Source organism: Pteropus alecto, unplaced genomic scaffold, assembly GCF_000325575.1.
Source record: "Pteropus alecto unplaced genomic scaffold, ASM32557v1 scaffold7, whole genome shotgun sequence".
NCBI classification, from domain to species: domain Eukaryota; kingdom Metazoa; phylum Chordata; class Mammalia; order Chiroptera; family Pteropodidae; genus Pteropus; species Pteropus alecto.
In genome coordinates, this window is record NW_006494614.1 from 45,981,086 (window position 1) to 45,986,825 (window position 5,740).

The following is a 5,740-nucleotide window of genomic DNA, read 5'->3' on the forward strand; positions in this document are numbered from 1 at the left end:
AGATAGAATTATAGCATTTCTTCTCCAGCTTTCACAGTCCTCATGTGGGGGCCCACTTCTGAGACTGAAAAGAGGAAACTCACTGACTGTTCAGTGTTGCTTCCAATTCTAGTCTTTTTCCTCAGTCTACCTTTTATCATTTACTTTTGAGATTCCTTCAAGGCCTCCTCCATGCATTCCGTTCAAGTTTTATAGCTGCATTCATTGGGTAAAAAGATATCTTCCTATAGCAAGAACTTTCTACACTATAATGTTTTGTTTCAATTATGCATCAGAGAGGAATTTTTGAAGTCTAACAACAGGATTTCAAGTTTAACTAAAACCAAACTAATATTTAACTAAATTATGCTACAAGTACAAATAATTATGTGGCAACAGAATAGATATTTTTCAAGCATGGCTAAGTTTGCAAGCGTTCAATTTATGTTCTTATTTGGTATTTAAGGTTTTTTGTTGTTTTTTTTAACTGTATTAATAGACAACCCCTATTTCTGAATGTCAACAATCAAAAAATGTACTGTAGTTTTGAAGAAATGTTATGGTTATTGTTAGGCTTTTTGTGCAAAAACAGAAAAAAAAACCAGAAATAAAAAGCATTGAGGAAAAGATCAAGATTTTCAAATAAATATCAATTCAGAAAAAAAGAAAGGCTTTTCCAGAAATAATAATTATCCTCGGCATTATGTCATGTCACTCTCCCCTGCTCACTCCACACCAGATACACTGGCCTTTGGCCTTTTCATTTCCTGCTCCTGCCAACCTCTTTCCTGATTCATGTGTAATTTCTGACTAACTCCTACTTATCCTTTGAGTCATTTCCTCAAGAACATTTTATTTGTCTGTAGACTAGGTTTGAGTCCCCATATTCTTCAAAACACCCCCTATATTTTCCCTAGGTAGCATTTATTACAGTTATAATTCCTTATTTCTATAATTAATTGTTATCTGTTCCACTAGATTATAAGTTTCATGTAGGCAGGACTGCAAGTAGAATGCCTGACAAGAATAGGTACTCGTTTTTAAAAATAGAATAAATGAAGTAGAAAGAGCATTCAAAACAATCCCATTAATCAATCTCTTTATTAAGGGTCCTCTATGTGCTAGTCCTCTGCCAAATCTATTATAATATTTACCTCCTTTTCCCCTCATAATAAGCCTATTAGGTATGTATTTTTCTGATGCATTTTACAGTTTAGAAAACTGTAGTTCATGAGGTCAAGTGATTCAACTGGAAGATGGTAAAGCCTGAAAATAAATCCAGGGCCTCCAACTCCCAATTGAGGGCTTTTTCCATTGCATCATTACTTTAGGTTGCTCATTATCTGTTCCTGGGTCAGCCTACCTTACTACAATCAAGGAGAGTTCCTGGGGGACCTACTTCCACTCACTTTTCCTCAGTTTACTCCTCTACATTAGAAAAGGGTTCAACTAATGGATTAATGTTCCTAAGAGTGTGGTCCACGGTCCATCAGCATCAGAATCAAGAGTGGATGTTCTTATGAAAAATTCAGATTCTAGAGCAATCAAATAGAGAATGAAAAAGTAAAATTGTCACTTTTAGCACATGACATGATTCTCTATATAGAAAATAAAAGACCGCACTAAAAAACTATAAAAATAATTAATAAATAAAGTTTCAGATATAAAATCAATGTACAAAAATCCATAGCATTCCTAACAATGAATTTTCAGAAAAAGAAATGAAAGAAATAATTCCTTTTGCAACTGCAACAAAAAGAATAAAATATCTAGGAATAAACCTAATGAAACATGTGAAAGACTTATACACTGAAAACTATAAGACACTATTAAAATAAATTGAAGAAGACACAAAGAAGTGGAAAGATATTCTATGTTCTTAGATTGGAAGAAATCAACATAGTTAAAAGAACCTTATTACCTAAAGCATTATACAGATTTAATGCAATCCCCATCGAAATCCCATTGGCATTTCTTAAAGAAATAGAACAAAAAAATCATCAGATTTGTATGAAATCACAAAAGACTCCAAATAGCCAAAGCCATCCTGAGAAAAAAGAAGAAGGGACTTCAAATTATACTACAAAGTGGCAATAATCAAACCAGCATGGTATTGGCAGAAAAACAGACACACGGACCAGTGGAACAGAATCGAGAGTCCAGAAGAAAACCCCAGTATATACGGGCAAATAATTTTTGACAAAGGAGCCAAAAACAAACAGTGGAGAAAGGAAAGCCTCTTCAATAAATGGTGCTGGGAAAACTGGAAAGCCACATGCAAAAGAATGAAACTAGACTGTTGTCTATCACCACACACCAAAATTAACTCAAAAAGGATCAAGGACCTGAATACAAGACCTGAAACAATAAATTGCATAGAAGAAAACATAGGAACTAAACTCATGGACCTTGCACTCAGAGAAAATTTTGTGAATTTGACCTCAGCGGCAATGGAAGTAAAAGTAAAAATAAATGAATGGGATTACATCAAGCTAAAAAGCTTCTGCTCAGCAAAAGAAATCGTCAACAAGGTAAAGAGAGAACCATCCAAATGGGAGAATATATTTGCAAACAATGCCTCTGTTAAGGGCCTAATATCCAAAATACACAAAGAACTCATATAACTCAATAACATAACAACAAAAAAACAAACAAGCCAATTCAAAAATAGGCATTTCTCTCAAAAAGACATACAAATGGCTAACAGACATATGAAAAGATGCTCAACTTCACTAGCTATTAGGGAAATGCAAATTAAAACCACAATGAGATACCACCTCACACCTGTTAGAATGGCTATCATCAACAGGACAAGCATAAACAAGTATTGGAGAGGTTGTGGAGAAAAAGGAACCCTCATACATTGCTTGTGGGAATGCAAATTGGTACAACCATTATGGAAAAGAGTGTGGAGTTTCCTCAAAAAACTAAGAATTGAATTACCATATGATCCAGCAATCCAAAAAAACTTGAAAACATTTTAGGTATTTACCCCAAAAAACTTGAAAACATTTATTTACAAAGATATATGCACCCCGATATTCATAGTAGCATTATTCACAGTGGCCAAGACATGAAAACAACTGAAGTATCCTTCAATAGATGATTGGATAAAGAAGATGTGCTACATATAAACAATGGAATACTACTCAGCCATAAGAAAAGATGAACTACTGCCATTTGTGACAACATGAATGGATCTTGAGATTATCATGTTAAGTGAAATAAATCAGACGGAAAAAGTTGAGAACATATAATTTTAAAAAAGAAAAATTCAGATTTCAGATTCCAGAGCCCCACCCAGACGCATTGAATCAAAATGTAGATAAGGTCCAGGAATCTGCATTTTAACAGGCTCCTGAGGTGATTCTTAAAGCATATCTAAGTTAAGAACACTTCATTAGGTTTTTTCCAAAGTTTGCTCCAGCTTTGATAGTCTTTGCTTCTAAAACATTAAATTTGGAGGATATGTCTTTGTATCTCTAACATCTTTTTCAGAGCCTGGAACTCATTATATTTTTGGTGAATGAATATATTTGAATTTGGACGACAGATTCAAGTCCCCGCTTAGGTATTTACCAGCTGCAATTCCTTAGGAAAATTACTTCTCCTCTTGACCTCTAGAGTTGTCATCTTTAAGAAGAAAATAATAATAAAAATTCCTATTCTGGATTCCAATAGTTGATGTGGAAGATAAATTAAATCCTGTTTTTGAAAGCTCTTGATTCCAAGTTGAAGATGATTTCAAGTCAAAGAATTACTACAAGTGTAAAGTGGACACCAACAGGGGTTACTTCAGTCTTTCAAAATCACAGATGGCTCAGCTTTCTTACTCTTGAGTGGACAAAACAGGAAGTTTATTTAAACACAAAACAAACAATCACCACGGTTGAAAATTACATTTCATTCAAAGTAGGTAGGGTCTTTTCAAGAAAAAAACATGATTTTTTAGGAGAAATCTGAAGCATTCCCTTAGTGCCCCCTGGTGGACCTCAGAAGCCAACTGAAATCTACCATTGTTGTCACATATTTGCTATTGGTTTAGCAGAGAGATTAATTTATCAATGTATATATATATATTCTCCACCTAGATTAAGAGTTTTTTGTGGAGGTTCTCTTTGTCCCCACGTTTTAGAATTCATTCTTTCACATATTGATTCAACCATGACTGAGCATCCATGGTGCCAGCTGCTGTGTTTGGCACTCAGGGATATAGCAAGAGGACCAGATGGTGACCCTGCCCCCAGAGCCCTTATAGTCAAGTACTGGAGACAGACAAGTAAACAGCCAATAACAATAGGGTTGTATGCCATGGAGGAGGAGGTGCGTGGAGCTGTGAAATGCTTTCTTCGGCCAAAACTCAAAACTCAGTTTTGAGAAAATCATGGCACATTGAGGGATGGATGGCAAAAAACAAGGCATGAAATGTAAACTGGAGCCAAATGAAGTTCGAATTTTATCCTAAGGTCAGGGGAAGCAACTGAACAGTTTTAAGCAGAGGAATAATGTGTTCTTTAAAGATCATTCTGATACAGTGGGTAGAACAGAGTTGAGATGGCAAGACCAGAGGTAGAAAGGCCTGTTAGGAAGCCACTGCATAGTCCAGGTGAGAAATAAATGTTTGGTTAGGAGGGGCACACAGGGAGTTTAAAATATATTGGTAAAACTTCTATTTCTTTCTCTGGGTGGTAGGTATAAAAGCGTTTTATTCTTTACATCTTACACTACATTACACAAATTCTGCCCTTGTTCCCTGCCCAAATCTCACTTACCTTTCCCCTACTTCAGCTTTCCTTATTTAGCCTGTCAGGTTATTTTCCCTTTAGCTTATGACTTTGCTGCAGCCGATGTCTGGCTGTAAGCCTTCTATCAACTCTCTAGTACTTCTATTTCCCAGTCTTCACTCGTATATTGCCTTTGCTTTGAACTAAATTTATTCATATACCATGTGCGCCCCCTCCCCTTTGCTTATTCAGTCTACTTGCCTTCAAAAAAACAGCTCAAATTCCAATTTAGTTCACTTCGGCTGAATCTTTTTTTTTTTTTTCTGAGAACTTATTATCTGCTTGGCTTGCTTTTGGACGCTGGGGGTACTGCATTGAGTCAGCCAATTTCAGCCTTTGGGAGCTCACAATTGACTGGGAGAGTCCAGCACACAAACAGATCATACCCTCATGGTGGGAGAAGTACTATCACAGAGGTTGGCAAAGAGAGGTATGGCAGTAGAGCTGCGGGGTGGTGGCTGCCCTGCTCGGTTGGTGGAGTGGGGGTAGGGAGACAGGTAGGAAAGACTTTTGGAAGGGGCGATGCTTGAGTTGAGGGTTAAAGGAGCAGTTGTTCTTGAAGTGGTGTCAAGGAAAAAGCTGCAGGAAGAGCCTCCTCCCTGCCATGTCTGTTGTGCTGCCCACAAGTCATGTAAGAATCCCACCTTTTTCCACTCTGGGCTGGTACCCCTTTTTCTAGGGCATTATATGAATTCTGAATCCAGCTCTTTGAAAACTATCCACAGGGTGATCAGGAAGGTGAGAGGGACCTAAAACTGGTCACACAAGAAACAGCCACTGAATTATGCATATTTAGACTGAGGGAAAATATTTTGAGTGAAAAGGAAATGGACTTTTGTGTAACACTGAGTTTCCAAGTGCAGCCAAAGGGTAGGAGCTGCCGGAAGCTAATTTCAGCTGAACACAGGAAAGAGCTCTCAACTGGCCTTTCTTTTAAAGAGAGCAACTTGTCTTGGCAGGTTGTCACTGAAGATTAT